The sequence below is a fragment of the Dermacentor albipictus genome, chromosome 1, assembly GCF_038994185.2.
Source record: "Dermacentor albipictus isolate Rhodes 1998 colony chromosome 1, USDA_Dalb.pri_finalv2, whole genome shotgun sequence".
NCBI classification, from domain to species: Eukaryota; Metazoa; Arthropoda; class Arachnida; order Ixodida; family Ixodidae; genus Dermacentor; species Dermacentor albipictus.
This window is the reverse complement of record NC_091821.1, coordinates 197,985,578-198,003,742: the sequence shown is the minus strand read 5'-3', so window position 1 is coordinate 198,003,742 and position 18,165 is coordinate 197,985,578. Positions and strand designations below refer to the sequence as shown.

General features: G+C 46.9%; 1 long non-coding RNA gene across 9 annotated transcripts in view; it reads left to right on the top strand.

Moving 5' to 3' along the window:
• The window catches only part of LOC135903160 (uncharacterized), a 313,803-nt gene that overhangs the window by 14,032 nt on the left and 281,606 nt on the right, over positions 1-18,165 (top strand). For all 9 annotated transcript variants that reach the window (XR_010564745.1, XR_010564740.1, XR_011511031.1 and 6 more), the window contains exon 3: positions 12,333-12,626. This is a non-coding gene — a long non-coding RNA (uncharacterized lncRNA). The remainder of the gene's footprint in view (positions 1-12,332; positions 12,627-18,165) is intronic.

Below are 18,165 nucleotides of genomic sequence, written 5' to 3'. Positions count from 1 at the left end.
TCTTTTTGCTTAGACAATGCCTACGCCTAGCCACAGCAGCTCCCTCATACAGACTCCGCAAGCCAAGAGGCCGTGGAGGGAAATGCAGGTAAGAGGCAATAAGCAATAGCGCTGGTATCGACATTCATCTCATTTCTTTTTATTTCGTTTAGGCAGCCAGCACACCTCGAACAGCCACCTTGACTGCGGGTGTGTCACCCTAGTCGCCAAGGAAACATTTGAGGGAAAGTGACAGGCAATGTGAACAGCCACTTCTCCATGTAAACAATACTCTTTCTCTCGGATGACTCCTACGCCTCGCCACGCCAGCACACTTGTGCACAAAGATGCCGCAGAGGCACGTGCAGGTCAGAGGCAAGAAGCAGTGGCACTGGTGTCGACATTTACCCAATTTCTTTTTCTTACACTGAGGCAGCCAGCACACCTCGAACAGCCACCTTGACTGTGGGTGTGTCAGTAGATTCCTGTTGTACATATGCTTATAATAAACTTCAGTAAACTTGAACTTCATAATAAACTTTAAGGCAAATGGGACATTGATGCATTGTATTTTTGAACATTTATTGTACACATACAATATATATTATACTTTGCAGTGCTACAGAGCGTATTTTGAAGCTTCCCCCTATATTTTGCACCTTTAATTACGTATGTGTTGTGTGGCCCTCAATGCAGTTCATGTTGTAGCAGCTGCTTTGTCTGTGTGTCGCACATTGGCTTAAGCTCGTGACATCCACATGCTTCTCTCACATATAACAATTAAAGTTCTATGTAGTCCTCAGTGTTACAACAAAAAATGAAAGTAAACAATCGGATCATGGAATTGTGTTTATTACAGTGATTCTTATGACAGTTACTGACAAGTTGACAACTTGAACTGGTCAATCGGTCCATAGCCTCCTCTATTTTTGAAAAATAAAGGAGGCTATGATCCGTCATGGCAAGGAATTGTATGTATACATAAAAAAAGGGGGTATGTGTGTGTAGTAGGGGTATAGGATTAGGGCGGTATGAAAAAAATGTACCAACACCGTCCTCTAGACCCATTCCGTTAAGGTACCGTAACAAAGCGTATTATGCATAAAGTTCATACAACCAACTCTGATATTACTACAGACGCCAGGCGACGCGAGCTACATTTGTCATGATGCATTCGCGACTGCACCGGATGCCCTCCACATTATTCTCGTTAATCGTGCTCACTGCGCCGAGGCAAAAGAAAGATCATGGGCGCAGGTGCCTTTAAAGTATCTCGACCTTGCGAGGCACCGCTGCGCGTGCCAGGGGAGCTGTCCGTGCGAACACTCCCTGGCACACACCTGCCTCGGCGGCCCCAACCTACGTACCGTTCTGCTTCGAGCTTTGATCCCCCTACTGTTCCTCGGGTGCCCTGGAGTTCCTGCGCCGCCTGCTCTATTATCATCTCAGGTGCTCTCCTGAGACTTCCGTTTGTCGGTTACGTGTGCCCTACAGCTGGATCATTACTTAAAATAATAAAAAACCCGATCTGTCGTCGCAACGATAGATCGCGAAAGCGGCTTTTGCAACATACCGCGCCCGTGCGAAGAGAATTACGGAACGCCAACGAGGAATCTGACCACAGCTTCGAGCTCGTAACGTCGTCGAGTGACACTCCTGCAACAGGCGTGACCGCTGAAAACCGCATACCGCCGGAAACTTGAACAGGATCATCCCTCGGTCGCATAACTGCCAGCTGTACGGCCAACATGGACCACACCCACACCGTCCCGCAACATAGAATAAAGAACCAACTTATAAAGCCCAAACACACGGCTGCACGCACACATCACAACACTACAAGCGAGACGCCATGCTGCTACGCTGCTACTGTTGCCGGATTAAAACTGACTACTGTCACCAAGTTTAGCAAGCGTCTGAGGAGCTGGCAACCTCGGCGCGTAGCAACATGGCGGCGCTCTTGTGGTTCCCGATTTTAATGCATGGGCCCTATGGGTAGCTTGTCCTCTAGAGTCAGTATAGTAACTCTATGCGCCTAGGAACGCCACTCACGCCGAACGTGCGACTGAAACGAACATGCCTGGCAAGATGTACCGTGCTCGTGCTTCTCCGCAGGCGGGCAACAGTGCACATGCGCAAGCAAACGTCACGTGGTTCAGCAGTGATGTGAAGCGCTCGTTCAGGGCCAGGAGTGGCGTAAGGACGCATAAAGGTAGCTTCGGAGCTACCTTACGCTGAGGAAGCACCAAGGAAACCTTTACTGAGGGCCTCTCAGGAAGCTTTCAGAGTGACATAAGGTGGCCTCGCCGCAATGAAGGCTTCCTTACTGAGGTAAGGAAGATTTCATTCTTGGGGCCTAAGGGTGAACCGAGATGCCTGGTGGCTTTATGCGTGTTGTCTTCCCGCGCGCCTATTGTTGGAGGTAACTTAAGCTGAGTTTCCGAGGCGCGGCACAGCTTAAGTGGTGAAGCGAGCGGCAGCAAGAAGCGTGAGTGATGAAGAAATTACGGCCACTGACCAAGTCAAGGTGAAAAAACACACAGAGACGTTTCGGGACCCGTACGGGTTCCTTGATCACACTAAAAGCGGGCAAAAGCCGCAAGTCGTTTTTATGCCAAAATGTGACGTGCAGGAAGTCGCAAGAAAGTAAGCTTGACGCTCTTAGGCCGAAGGAACCCACGCAAACCAGGGAAGTCATCCTCAACTTATCCTCCTACAAGCCTACTGAATCTGAAGCCGCTCTTCTGCACCAGGGCTTGAACTTCAACACTGGCGTGTCACCCAACCCAGCTAGAGTAATCTGCGCCGTGGAACGCGCCGTCTCTCAACTTCCTTCCGAAGTAAGAGAAGAAGCTCGCACCCGCGCCATTGGTGTTCTTTCAAAGTGGCGGACGCGCAACCCTCAAGCCCGATTTTCACCTGCCGAAAAACAAGCCGTCAAGGGCCTCCGGAACAATGACTCCATTGCCGTCCTTCCGGCAGATAAGGGAAATGCCATCGTGTTGCTCGACAGAAGTGACTACAATGAGAAAATGAAGGATTTGCTATCAGACGAGGATACGTACGTCGCGATCCAGAAAGACCCCACGGTCAACCTGCAAACAAAACTGCAGAAGCTCTTCTCCAAGGTTTTTAAATTTGTTCCACCGCAGCAAAAGCATCTCTACCATCGCCTCTTGTGTACTAACGGGTCCGCACCTGCAATATACGGACTACCAAAAGTTCACAAGCCAGGTGTTCCACTACGGCCTATTGTAGACTTTACAAGGTCACCGCTGCACCGGTTATCAGGTTACCTACACCAAGTGCTGGGCCCGCTCACCGGCAAGACAGCGACGCACATTTCAAATTCTTCAGCCTTCGTGGAGAAAGTGCGCGACGTCTCCCTGGATGAAGACGACATTATGGTGTCATTTGACGTGAAGTCGCTCTTCACTTCAGTGCCTGTTGACCTGGCCGTAGCTACGTGCAGAGATGTCCTGCTGGCGGATGACACGCTCGCTGAGCGCACCCCTTTGGAAGTAGAAGACATTTGCGAGCTTTTAGACTTCTGTTTGAGCAACACCTACTTCACTTACAACAAACAGTTTTACAGGCAGATCAACGGAACTGCTATGGGTGCTTCCATTTCCGTTACTACCGCTAACTTGGTCATGGAAGTCATTGAACAGAAGGCCCTCACTGACTTCGCTCCCGCGCCGAAGGTTTTCGTCCGCTACGTAGACGACTGTTTTTGCATTGTGCTTGCATACAGACGACTGTTTGCATTGTGTGAAGCCGGATGCTTCACGCCTCCTACGTCTTCTCAACTCGGCAGACGCAGCCATACAATTTACCACAGAATACGAGTGCGACAACAGCCTTCCCTTCCTTGACGTCCTCGTGCGGCGAAGTGGAACGAGGCTCTCATTTGCCGTGCACAGGAAGGCGACTCATACCGGCCAGTACTTAAACTTCAATTCATGCCACCCGGCTTGCCATAAGCAATCCGTTGTCTCATCTCTCGTGACGCGGGCCACACGCATCTGCTCAAGTGACCATGAAATGCAGAACGAACTGAAGAAAATTCGTCACGAATTATCCAGGAACGGGTACCCCAAGAAGTTTATTGACAAAATGGAAGCCCAGGTCCTCCATCCAAAGCCGTCTCAAGGCAAGTCGCTCATGAAACGCGCTGGCGTCCCATATGTTCCTGGCGTCAGCGAAGCTCTTAGCCGCGTATTCTCAAGATACGATCTCAGAATAGCCCACATGCCATCCAACAAGCTGAGAAATCAGCTTGTTAACGTGAAGGATCAGCTTGAAAGCAAGAATTATCCCGGTGTCATATACAAGATACCATGCGCAGACTGCAGTTGCAGCTACATCGGTGAAACGGGCAAGTTCACGAGAAGATTAAAAGAGCACCAAAGGGACGTCTCCAACAAGAAAAAAGTATCAAACGCCCTTGCTGAACACGCCAATAATCGCAGTCACCGCATCGATTGGGAAAACGCTGCTGTAATAGCTGAGGAAAAGAATTCGATGACGCGACTCTTGTTAGAATCTTTATTTATTCAAACTACTGACAACAATATCAACAGGACTGATGGAAATCTTCCTGCTAACTACACCCGTTCCCTACATCACATTTTGGCATAAAAACGACTTGCGGCTTTTGCCCGCTTTTAGTGTGATCAAGGAACCCGTACGGGTCCCGAAACGTCTCTGTGTGTTTTTTCACCTTGACTTGGTCAGTGGCCGTAATTTCTTCATCATCATGTTACCTGACCAGACGAACTTTCGTCGAACTCTTGACTATAAGAAGCGTGAGTATATAATGATCATCATCGTCAGCCTATTTTTATGTCCACGACAGGACGAAGGCCTCTCCCAGCGATCCCCAAGTACTCCTGTCTTTTGCTAGCTGATTCTAACTTGCACCTACAAATTTCCTGATTTCATCACCCCACCTAATTTTCTGCCATCCTCGACTGCACTTCGCTTCCCTTGGTAACCATTCTTTAACTCTAATGGTCCACCGCTTACCTGCACTATGTATTACATGGCCTGCCCAGCTCCATTTTTTTCGGTTAATGTCAACTAGAATACCAGATATCCTCTTTGCTCTCTCCCTGTCTCTTAACATTACGCCTAATATTTTACAGCGAAAGCTCTATGTGACTAGCCTTCCATAGTTTTTTCGGCGTCCGTCAACAGAAAAAATCATCATGTGGGCCGATGCTGGTGATAGCGCAGAATGGGTCCAAGCTCAAAGGCACATACCCCTGTGCGCTCGCCGGGTGGAGTCGCGCGTTGTAGATGTTGCTATATAGGTAAAGAACGACATACAAACGGAAGAAGGAATCGTGATCTCGACGGTGTACATCTCCCGCTACTTCCCAGTCAGAAATCAAGAAGTTTATGACCACGTATTTCCAGTGGGTTAGAAAGGATGATACCATAGCTGTGATCAGAAGCGGAGAACTCCGCTTAGGCAGCAACGCGTTCGCTCGTACTGGAACATCTTGAAACGGAATATGCACGTCATCTTCAAATTTTTACTGATGGCTCTGTGGACAAGGTCAGAGGATCTAGTGCAGCTGCTTTTCACATTCCCTCTTTGAACTTTGATTGGTCCGTTCGCTTCACTGCAGTCGTGTCCTCCACAACGGCCGAAAGCGTTGCCATTGAGGCAGCTCTCAAAAAGCTACGGTTTTGTACGCCTCAACCTGTGGTCATTCTTACAGATTCGAAATCCGCCGTTCAAAGGTTAGACCACGGATTCCCTACTGATGCCTTATCTCTCAGCTCCCTACGTTCGGTGCAAAATCTCAGTGTCAAAGGCTTCTCCATACGATTCCAATGGGTGCCATCACACATAGGTATCATAGGCAACGAGATGGCGGACAGCCTCGCCCATAGAGCGCTGTCTGGGAATCCTTCAAGAAAAGTGCCTCAAGAAGACGGGAGACTCTTCAGAGAAGCGGTGTCGTGCCACTTCAGTTCTTTGTGGAGCTCACCTCACAAGCCATGTGTGATCAAGGGTCTCCAAAGAAACCAAGCAACCTTACTGCTCCGCATTCGCACGGGCTCTGCTCGTACCCCTGTGTGGATGTTTAAGACTGGCCTGGCGTTATCACCATTATGTTCAACGTGTGGTGTGTGTGGTGACATAGAACATTACCTAATGTGCTGTACTGTGTATAACGCGGAAAGGAGGGAGTTATTCGGGTCCCTCAAGAACGCAGGTCTTAGTCACAATTCGCTTCAGGACATAGTTTTCCCGCGCGGGAACCGGTTGTGTAGGAAGGAGGTCTCTCGCCTTCTGTTAAATTACCTACAGGACACGGATTTGGCTTCCACGTGGTGAACTGAGGAGTGCACATTAGTAATTGGGAGGTCTGTGTCGGATTACGTGATTTAATTATTTTAAGTGTCGCTACGGTGGAGCAATTGCCGGCAGCAACTGCAAGGCTAATTCCACCAGTAGCCTACAACAACTCAACTCAACTCAACAACTCAGAAGCGGAGACGTCAAAGTGGACATTTCTAAGCCAGATAAAAAATGGTTCATGGAATACATGTTGGAAGAGTTTGGCGTGCAACGTTACTCTAACCCCATGATGCCTACCACGCATCACCGGACGTGCACTGATTTGATTCTAGCCAAGAGCCTCTCTAGGGTGGCAGTCGAACCACTGAGTGTATATCACAGTGATCATAAAGCAGAAGTGACTACCCTGACAAAATAAAAAGTCTCAGTCGAACATCAACCACTGTCTTTACTAAATCGTCCAGTCAAACACATCAACTCACATAATCAGACAAATCAAACAAATGATAACCATTCCACTTTGTGAAGGTGTAATGAAATCGAAAGCTGACGACAGTCAAAGCTCTCAAACAAAAAGCAAAGGGAATTCGCTACCATTCCATCTGCACAGAGTGAAATTGTTGCATTTTTCGTTCCATCGCTCTTCGTGCGGTCCTTAATTTGTTCTCGAGCTTCTTTCGTAACCTCCAAGTTTCTGCTCCATATGTTAGCACCGGTAGAATACAATGATTGTACACGTTTCTTTTCAACAGCAGTGGTAAGCTTCCAGTGAGGATTTGGTAATGCCGGCCGTATGAACTACAACTCATTTTTATTCTTCTGTAAGTTTTCTTCTCATGATCAGGGTCCCCCTGTGAGTAATTAACCTAGATAAACGTACTCCTCTGGAGGCTCTAGAGGCTGACTGACGATTATGAATTCTTGTTCCCTTGCTAGGCTATTGTACATTTCTTGTAGTCTGCATGTTAATCTTCAACCATACTCTTAAATTTTCTCGATTAACGTCCTCAGTCATTTGTTGCAGGTAATCCCCTGTGTTGCTGAGCAGGTCAATGTCATCTGCAAACCGAAGGTTGTTGAGACATTCGCCATCGATCCTCACTCCTAAGCCTTCCCAGCTAATAATGATAGGTCATCCATCTTACCTGGTGTATAACGCTAATTGTATGGCCACGCAATGATCTAGAGTGCCCCTTAAAGATCGGTTCTCTCTCTGTCACTCTTAACATTTCGTTAACATTCACTTGAATATTCCTGCGGGCATTCTTTTTTTCGCCGATGGGACATGCATTGCTGCAAGGGAGACAATCACTTGAGTGGTAAGCCGGAACGTAGAAGCAAACAAAGTTAGAGTTCCCGCGTTGTTTACGCTTTGTGCCATACCAGTGTGCGTTTGAGAAGGCGAGTTGGCCCTAGATAGGATGCAGAAAATTCGCGTGACGAACGGTGTTATCGAGAAGTCATCAGGGAACCTTTAATTGTTGCGCAATTTTGAGAACTTGGCTAAAAAAATAAAAAAAAGAAAGAAAAAGAAAAAAAAGAGAAAGAAAAAAGAAGAAACCCGTAAAGCAGCGTGCAAGCGGTATACATTCGATCTATTAGTGAAAGAGGGAGAAACAGCCAGACACTTTGCCATTATGAATTTTCGGATGAACTCCTTCAAAAGCAGCGCACTGAAGGAAGACGAAATGAAAGGCACATATGGCGTCAACGTTTTTGTGTCGACGCGCTGCTCGCTGTAAGGGAACAATTCGCATGTTTTTCACAGGCATAGTATACCAGCCAAATCTTTTCAGCATGCGCGCCTCGCGCTCTTTTCATACTTTTCAATTTCGCAAGGAACCGTGCGAAGGCGCTCCGATACTTCGAGCAGCGGCCGCGACAGCGCCGCTCAGTTCGGGATTAACTCCGAATTTAGGCCACCTGCGCGCCCGATTCGGGCGCCGAGCTTCTGCAGGCACGTACGTACGCCCGCCGGCTCAAGGCATCTTTCCCATCGGCCGCCCCTTTGCTCGATGTGAGCTCCGGTGCACCATTTCGAAAGTGTGCGAAGCACACGCTTTCACTTCGCCTTTCTTGCCGGAGTTAGGGGTGAGAATGTTGTAGTCGCACGTAGCGCCACACGTCGTATCCTAATCCTTGGGAAATCTTCAATCTATCTTTAGATTGCACATACATCGTTTACCAAAATATCTATATTCATCAATTGCAGTTGCTTTTATTTGCTTCTTTGATGATTTCTCTATATGTTTATCGACGTCAACAAAGACTACAGAAAATCACGGAAAGTGTGCACTAAAAAAGTACTACAAAGCACACCACCATACGTGATGCGCTTGTATACGCCCATTTTAGGTCTTTTCAGTTAACATATTTCACAAAATCACTGGCAATATTTTTTACCAATGCAATGAGCATGACGCTATCACTTATTACTCAGGAATATTAAACAAATAACACAGCAAGTACTTGACTTAATAATGTGATATACGAGCGTCTGCGAACCAATACCGATTATGATAGATGACAAATTTCTCGTGAGATATATGGGTAGCATGAATTACGCTGAGCGGCGCTGTTTTGCGCTGTAGTTTCACTACATTTGGCATAGCCCAGGCGTCGAAAGAGGTCATTGTAGCTGAGATGAACGGATTCTGAGGAGTAGTTTGAAATGAATCTTGATTCGTTCTTTCTCCGCGCTATAAGCTACACGTTTTCATGAACGGAGAAATAATTACTTGTCAGCTTGTTCCTCAATATGTCTGATATCAGCTTATGCCTAATGCACAGCACCGGCTTGCAAATTGCACGCGCTTAGTCACTCTAGAAACCTCTTATGAGCACAAAATTCACATGTCAGAGTTAGAAGAACTGTATCTTCTCGCGAACCTTTGGAAGGCATACGAGCGCCGCGTACGAAAGTGACTGACGTCAATGTTACTGCAATGGACCTGCTATAGGGCGTGCGAGATGCCGGTGGGCAAATTAGCGGCCGCATCAGTAAAGCTTTTATTACAGTGAGCGATGCTTGTCTTTTCTTTTTTTTTCTTTTTCTTCCATTCCTTTCTCGTGGGAGGGGGGGGGGGTGTTGCATAGGTACGCACAAGAAAACCATTCAACAAGCCTATACCTGTGAAGTGTCGCTACGCTATAAATGCCAGCGGAAATCCAACACGCAGCGGCAATGTCGGGGCTAGAAGCAGAGCATTTTCGGTCTGAGTGTCTGAGTGTCTGAGTGTCAGCTCTTGGGGAAGTGTGATTTTCATTAATAAATTTCGTTTTCCTGACTTAGCGTTTTCTTCTTTGCTTAACTCAGTTTATGCCGTACGCGAGTTTGTGGGTTCGTTGCAACACATTCGGTGTCTATTCACCGTCTCTGAGCGCACCTTAGTGCATGATAGACGTTTTTATATACTCGTTAGACCATAGGTTTGTTCCACGTGCATTTCATGCTTTTCCCTATGATCAGTACACAAAGAACAGACAAAATCGGTGCACATGATCGAGATACGTTCAATTGTCAGATTATGGAATACAAGAAAAAGAAAAGTAAGGTTTCCAACCCAACTTTGTCGCGTCACTCTAACAATTATGCCTTTGCGTGCTGTCTATCGCAAAAATGCATTGCAGAGATGTCGACGAAAAGATTGCACCATGGTTGCCGCGCGCGTTCAACTCGCGTTCGCGGTCTGTGACGGCAAACAGCTCCCGACATCGAAAAATATTAGAGTCGAATGCAGACCTGACATAGTGCTTAAGTGGACCTAGTGTGATCCGCTTAAAAACTTATCCTGAGCATTCATGTTTTAGTGCACGCCCTCAGCAAAATGATTCATAAATGCTTTCTTTCGCTAGTAAATGAATAGTTAATAGTAAGGTGAATGTTATATTACCATCCGCCGCAGTGGCTTAGCGGCTATGGTGCTGCGCTGCTAAGCACGAGCTTGCAAGGATTGTGCGCGTTTGTGTGTGTGTGTGTGTGTGTGTGTGTGTGTGTGCGTGTGTGTGTGGGGGGGGAAGGGGGGTCCTCCCTTCCTTTCCGTGCTAAGCACGAGGCCGTGGGAACAAATCCCGGCCGCGGCGGCCACATGTCAGTGGGGGTGAAATGCAAAAAAACATCCGTGGTACGGTGCATTGGGGGCACATTAAAGATCCCCTGGTGGGGGAATTTAGTCCGGAATCCCCCACTACGGCTTGCCTCATAATCAGATCGTGGTTTTGGTGGTGACAACATGGTGACACTATCAACATCACATGAAAATAGTTTGAGATATCGAATACGTAAGTTCTAACACTTGCAAAGACACAGAAGTACCCTGGAATTCAACATTATTTGCCACGGGCATACAAACAGCACAACAAACAGCGATCAGCGACGTAAACTAGGCCATGAGAGTAATCGAATCAAATTTCAACCCCATCCGCGCAATGCCAGACGGGATGTCGTTCAATAAAGCTTCCTCTCTCTCCCCGAATTTAGTTATGATATTGTTTCTGCGGATCTGTAAAGATACGCCTAATGCCTGGACTACATCAATGCAGAAGAGTGTGGTGCGAACGAGCGTTGGTGACAGTGGAGATGGAACGTGGGGCGTTGAGAGTTTCGCTGACTCGCAGAGTCTGTACATGCGATTCGGTAGAACTCACTGCCGAAAGACAAGGATCTCGTTTTAGGACCGGTACCCCTGTAAAGCTGCTTCAGGCGACGGAGTATTTTCCAGCCTACTAAGAGCTGGGATGCTATTCAGCAGGAATTAAGCTTAAACTTTGATCTTCTTAACTGCTTGTTTGCGTATTCAAGTGTGATATTATAGTGTACAGCTCGCACGAGCAATCGGATTTCGGCTACACTGTATGCCCTTGCTGCGGATGTCAGACGAGAACGGTCGTATAATGCGGTGCGACCAAAATACTACTTGCTATGCTCAACCGGATCCTGGTCACTAAAGATATAGCACAGCTTTTGCACGTAGGCTAGATAGACATGTTTAACGTAGGTAGAAAAGATGAGAGCGGTTAAGTGTTTTCTCTGCCCTGCTGGATCGATGTCCCATCACTTAGCAGCAAGTGATTACGTTTTTTTTTCCGTTTTCATTTTGTTTTCCTTATTTACTTTGCCTAGAAATTGCTTTGGCCTTCTTAGAAGCGTGAGTTCCTCCGTTGCCGTGACACATGAGAACACCAGCTTGCCGGTGTGAGTCGGGAGCGAGGAACTTGGTCCAGTGCAACCACACGGACGCGACCCACGTGCATGGGTCGACGTTCCGGCATGTTACGTAAGCGGAGGATCCCTTTCAACAAGATTATCGGAGGCAGCTACGTGTCGCGCTTAATCCTCTGTTCTTCAGCGCATCGAACAAGATACGCGCCGCTCTTAATTTAATGTAGGCTTATGAGTCAGCACTCCACATGCCTACCACGATATAAACCGTTCGCAATGTCAATATTGCCTGGGATTCAGGCAGGCCAAGCGGGATAATTTTCTGTGAATGCTTTTCTATGAGAACAAGAATACAATACTAATATTTACTATTGCAATTTGCCTACGCAGGACCATAAAAGCAATTAGGTGGACGTAACTGTAGTCCAATTACACGTGTCCAAAGGAAGACTGGCCTATTGCCTTCGTATCGCACGTGTTACTACGAACATTCTATTTACGTTTCAGGCATTGTGTTGCTTGTGGTGCGGTAAACTTTAAGGATTGATATTGCCGCAAGAATTGCGCGACATTATTTTATTCCATTTTGTGGCGAATCTAAATTTGATGGTCCAGGCAGCCGCAGGGTATGTAGCAGGTGACAGATATCAATTTCTTAGCTGGTGCAGCAATATATCTATAAAGTTCTCTGTCTGTCTGTCTGTGTTTGTGCAGCAATGGATACTTAACTGATTATAATGATGGCCATAAGTGGAATGAGCTAGTCGGTACTGGCTACCTTTCTGGTGGAGGCTGTAGCAGCCATGAGCTATGAATGGGCAGGAAAGAACGGCTACAATGCGGACGTCCCAAATCTTTCTTTGCTTCTCGATGCAGATGGTATCGATGTGCGTCATCGGCGAGCCACCACCGCAGCCTGATGCGTCATCAGACCTTTGGTGCCGCTCGCCCCAGCGCAATCCAGTGCTTCAGCCAGAACAATGCAGCCCGGCCACATACAAGGAAAACCCTTTGAACGTTACCTCACTTCCCATGGATTCATCATCGCCATCGTCCCTGACATAATCGGATCAGCTGTCTTTAAAGACCGGGCTCTCGTTCTTCTTCAGTGGGCAGGAAAGAGCGGCTACAATGCGGACGTCCCAAATCTTTCTTTGCTTCTCGATACAGGTCAGTCCTATAGCCCTGCTTTGCACTGTAAACGCTCCAGCAATACTAGCTTGCTGCTCTTTCCATACCCAAACACCATGTTTAGCATTGATCGTGACTGTGCGCATGTCATGAAACTTTTGCTTTTAGAGGATGATGTCGAAATTAATCCCGGGCCTCCGAAGGAGGACGCTAGCAAAACTTCTAATGAGCTTCTTTCTTTGATGAAGGCACTTAATGCTAAAATGGACAAAAATCATGCAGAGATGCTCTCAGAACTTTATACACTAAAGGAAATTCAGATTAATCTAGAAAAGCAAATGACGAATTTAAATGACAGGTTGACAGCTATTGAAGAAAAATTAGCAGCGTCTGAAAATTGTGCCGAGGTAGAAATTGCCCGAGCAGTAACTGAGGCTGTGGGTAGGGAAACGGCCTGCATTCACAGTGGTTTCGATGGATTTGAAGATCGGTCAAGGCGCGATAACTTGATATTTTATGGCTTTGCTGATGACCGGACAAAAACGTGGGCTGATCCTGAAAAAAAGAAGTGTGGGACATACTTTCTTCAGTGCTCAAAATGGAACTGTCGAATGACGCTATATCTCGTGCCCACAGACTGGCAAGGTTTTCGCCAAATAAATGCCGTCCGATAATAACTAAGTTCACCAGTTTTAAAGCAAAAAGCGGAATATTTTCCTCAATATCCCAGAAGAAAACGACAGGTTTCACTGTAAGTGAAGTTTCGGCATTTCTACCCGCACAGCACGCAAAAAACTAATCGAGTTTGGAAAAGCTAGCGGTGAACAATTTTCAGTACGATACAACAAACTGATAATCAAAAAGAAGGCTTATATGTACCACGCATCTACTAACAGTGCCTGTGAGATCGAGTACGGAATCGAGGCGGACGAATCATCCTTGCATCCTTCCCAAGCCGTCGTTCCATCTTTTGCGCATGACACACCTCCCGCATAGCTAAACTCGGACACACACCACCTTGCACCTGATATTAACCTACTTTTTTCTAACATTCGTAGTGTTGTAAATAAACGTGATGCCATGTCTTCCCTAATCGATGCATGCACTGCCGACATTGTCACTTTAACAGAGACCTCGCTATCGTCAAAAATATCCGACAAAAATATTTGAATGCCAACAATATTATTGTATCTATTGGTGTGGCCGTGGTATTAGATTAGGTGGCGGCGTGCTTATCGCAGTGGCTGACAGGCTCAATTCGTTTCGCATTCCTATTTCTTCCGGTTTAGAAGCAGTCTGCGTAGGAATTCGAATCAACCACCGTGATGTTATTTTTTGCACATGCTATAGGCCACCGAGCGCTTCCCCTACGTTTTGCGCTGAACTTCAAGACCTGCTTAATACCATTGTAACAAGGTTTCCACACTCGCCAATTTTATTACTGAGGGATTTCAATTACTCCAACATAAACTGGTCCTATCCTGTGCCAACTGTATCCGACTCATCCAGTGATAGCAGGGCATTTCTCGATTTGTGTTTTGATTTCCATCTTACTCAGCTGATTACTCAACCAACTCGAACTACAGCAACCAGTGCTAACATCCTCGACTTAGTTTTGTCTACCGCTCCCGATCTTATTAATTCTTTAAGTATTTTGCCAGGGCTTAGCGATCATTGTTTTATTCATTTCCAGCTTAAAGAAAACGTCAACCGTCCCAATAGCAAACAAAAATACATTCGAGACTACAGTAAAGCCGACTACGCAACAATGAACATACAACTTGAAGCTTTTGTAGAAGAATATATGCCGGAATTTTACACTCGGAGCGTGAGCAGAACTGGTCGCTTTTTGAAAATAAAGTTAATTAATTAGTACAAAAATACATACCCCAACGAGTTGTTCGGTGTAACCATCGATCAGCATGGTGTAAGGCATCTCTAAAACGTATCTTGAACAGGAAGAAGCGGCTGTTTCGCCAAGCTCAAAAACGAAACACAGCTGACAGCTGGCGTGAGTATCAGTAGGTTGCTTCACTGTTTAAAAATGCAGTCAAATAAGCTAAACGTGTTTGCTTTTACAATACACTTCCATCTCTCCTGACTGTTAATACTAAAAAATTTTGAAAAATTGTCAAGGGTTCCGAATGTAACACAATATCGTTAACTGACGTAGATAGTGCTATTGGTCCGCAAGAAGAATGTTGTTCTGTACTCAATGAAAGGTTTTCTAAATCATTTTTGAATAACGTTTTGCCCTGTACTTCTCTACCTGAAGTTGTTAAGATGAATTTTCCTCAGATGGAGCCCTTGTTGATTGATTGCGATGGTGTCGTGGACTTGATTCGTAAATTAAAAATTTCCTCATTGTCAGGAATAGACGACATTAAGTCCAAGTTTTAGAAAAATACCAAAGTGTACTCCTCCACAGTTTTGTGCAACACCTTTTCGCAGTCTATTCTGTCGTGCTCATTACCAAAGCATTTTAAAGTCGGCAAGGTGGTTCCATTATTTAAGTCTGGCGACGTGCATTCACCTTTAAATTACAGGCCGATTTCTCTAACAAGTGTGCCATACAAAATTCTAGAGCATATAATATATTCTAATTTCATTAACTTCCTAGAAACAAATTCATTCTTTTCATCTTGTCAGCATGGGTTCCGCAAATCTTATTTGCGAGACGCAAACAGAAGAAGATCCAGATCAACTCCCTGCAGTGTCTAAGATGGAAGACTTTTTGTGAGTCCTTTGATCCACATAAATCCCTATCACATATATGGAGAACGGTGCGCGGTCTTCGAACATCACCACGACAACGCCACCCCTTCATATGCCTGGCTCTCTGTCAAGGTCGCCGAGAGATCGACGTAGCGGAGGATTTTTGTTTGAAAGTTGCTGGTCTACCGTCCTCGTTCCTCGTACATGACCCCCTTGACGTGCCAATCTCGCGGTATTCTCGTATGGAGAATCTGTTTTCCATCGAGGAGTTGCAAGTGGCGTTGTCAGCGTGCAGACGTTCCTCGTCGCTTGGGCCTGACGGGGTGGCATACGAAGTTCTTGGCAACCTTGGTCAAACAGCCCGGCATGCTCTTCTAGAGGTGTACAACAATTCATGGCGTGAAGGAGTGGTCCCTGCTGCATGGAAGTCCAGCCGCCTTGTGCCTCTGCTCAAACCAAGTAAATCCCCCCTTGACGTGGCGTCTTATCGTCCCACTGCTTTGGCCATTTGTCTAAAAAAGGTGATGGAGAGGATGATGCTGACGCCTCTACAGTGGTATCTAGAACACTACAGGATATACCCCGACACTATGGCAGGTTTCCGACGCGGACGCTTTTCTGTAGACAACGTCATAGATCTTGTCACGTCTGTTTAGCACGCTAAAAGCCTCAGAAGTCTGTCAGCGGCGATCTTCCTGGAGCTTAAAGATGCTTATGACAACGTGTACGCATCGAGCCCTCCTGGACGCCTTGGGTGATGTCGGCTTAGGTGGCCTTGTTTTTCGATGGATATTCAGCTTCTTGAAGGACAGGTGATTCTTTGTGCAAACAGAGGATGGTGCGTCATCACACCACATCACCTACCGTGGCGTACCACAAGGCGGAGCCTTGAGCCCCACTTTAACCTTCTGCAATCCCTTCCGCAATCCGTCCATGTGTCGATCTATCCATACGATATATGCATTTGCTCATCAGGAGCGACGCGTCCACAGATGCGCGCCAGCCTCTAACAAGCGGCCACACTAACATCAAGTTATCTTAGAGCACGAGGTCTGGAGGTGCCCTCCGAGAAGTGCTCTATGCTCGCTTTCACGCGCAATGCAATGAGACCCTACGTTGTTAGAATTAATAGACATCCTATTGCCTACGAGAAGACGCACCACTTTTTAGGAGTGATAATAGATCGAGACCTCTCCTGGAGACCTCATGTCTGCTACCTAAAAAGGAAACTAGTCATGATAACACACGTGCTCAGATTTCTTGCAGGAAAGTCATGGGGTGCGTCTGTGAGTGCGATGCTCCAACTCTAGAACACCCTGTTCCTGGGTCTTCTACGCTACAACTTTCTCTACTGAGTGGGACCGGTAAGACCAATTTCCGAGCCCTCCAGTCTGTGTAAGATCAAGCTCTGCGAATTTGTCTTGGCCTTCCCAGGTGTGCATCCACGGCAGCAACTATAGCCATCGCGCATGACCACCCCATCAACACGTATCTTCAAGTCGAAACCTTAAGGATGCATATCAGGCACTTCGCCCGACTTCCATCGCATCATCTCGCCTCCCTTCCTGCCGCTCGACCTCGTTCAGCGTTTAGCAGAATTATTGCCGCCAACCACAGAAGTTCACCGTCAAACTTCACACCTGCAGCACGACCATCTCTACCGCTGTGGTTCCTGCATCCACTCCAGGCCCTTCTTGTTATTCCCGGCTTCAAAAAGAAAATGGAGATGTCATCTATAGCCCTCAAACAAACCGTCCTTTCATTCTTACATGAAAAACACAACGAACGCACTCACGTTTACACGGACGGTTCTGTCTCTAAAAGTTCAGCTGGAGCAGTGGTACTTCCCGCTCAATCTGTCACTATCAAATTCAAGACGTCTCACGTTACATCATCGACGGCTGCAGAACTCGCAGCTATCCGTGCTGCTCTGGAGTTTAGTGGTTCCAAGTCACCACATTCATGGTCCATCTTTTGTGATTCAAGGGCAGCTCTCCAGTGTCTGCTGTCCCCTTTCAACCACGCACCTAATGTGCAATTAGTCGCAGACATCCGTCTACTACACCTTTGCGCAATCGACAAGGGACACAACATCATCTACCAGTGGATACCGGGTCACTGCGGGATTTCGGGAAATCACAGTGCGGGTGACGCTGCCCGGTCGGCCCACATGGTGCCCAGATTATATCCATACCGCTGTCAAGAACAGATGCAGCCACAAGTCTTCGCTCCCTCGCACGCGAGCTTACGCTAACTCTGTGGAACACCAGTGAATTCACGAACGCACGTCTTCCCAAATTGGATCCAAGTTTGCAACTCCGTCTTCCACCAGGGTTGCCACGAGCGGACGCAACACTTGTGTGCCACCTATGGGTCGGCGTGGCATTCACGAACTCCTATTCCTCCCGCATTGGAATGGCCGACAGCCCTGCTTGCTACACCTGCGGCTGCAAGGAGATGATCGCGCACCTCCTCTGTGACTGTCCACGTTACAATGTGCCAAGAAAAGTGCGCATGACCGCGCTCTAAAAAGTGGAAAATCCCCCCTTCACAGAAGAGAAAGTTCTAGGACACTGGTCCAGACGGCTTTCGGCACTCAAGGCTTTTAGGGCTTTGCTGAAGTTTTTAAGGGCCTGTGTACTGTTCGACCGCCTTTGACTATTGCACGTCGCATCGCGTTACTGCGAGAATTTTTCTTGTTTTTTTTCTCTTTCTTCTTTCTCCGTTTATTCCCATTAGCCCTTTCCCCAGCACATGGTAGCCAGCTGGTATTTACACTGGCTAACCTCCCTGTCTTTCATTCTCTTTTGTCTCTCTGTCTCTCCTTCCCTGCTGCCTCACGAAAACATGCGCATGCAAACAG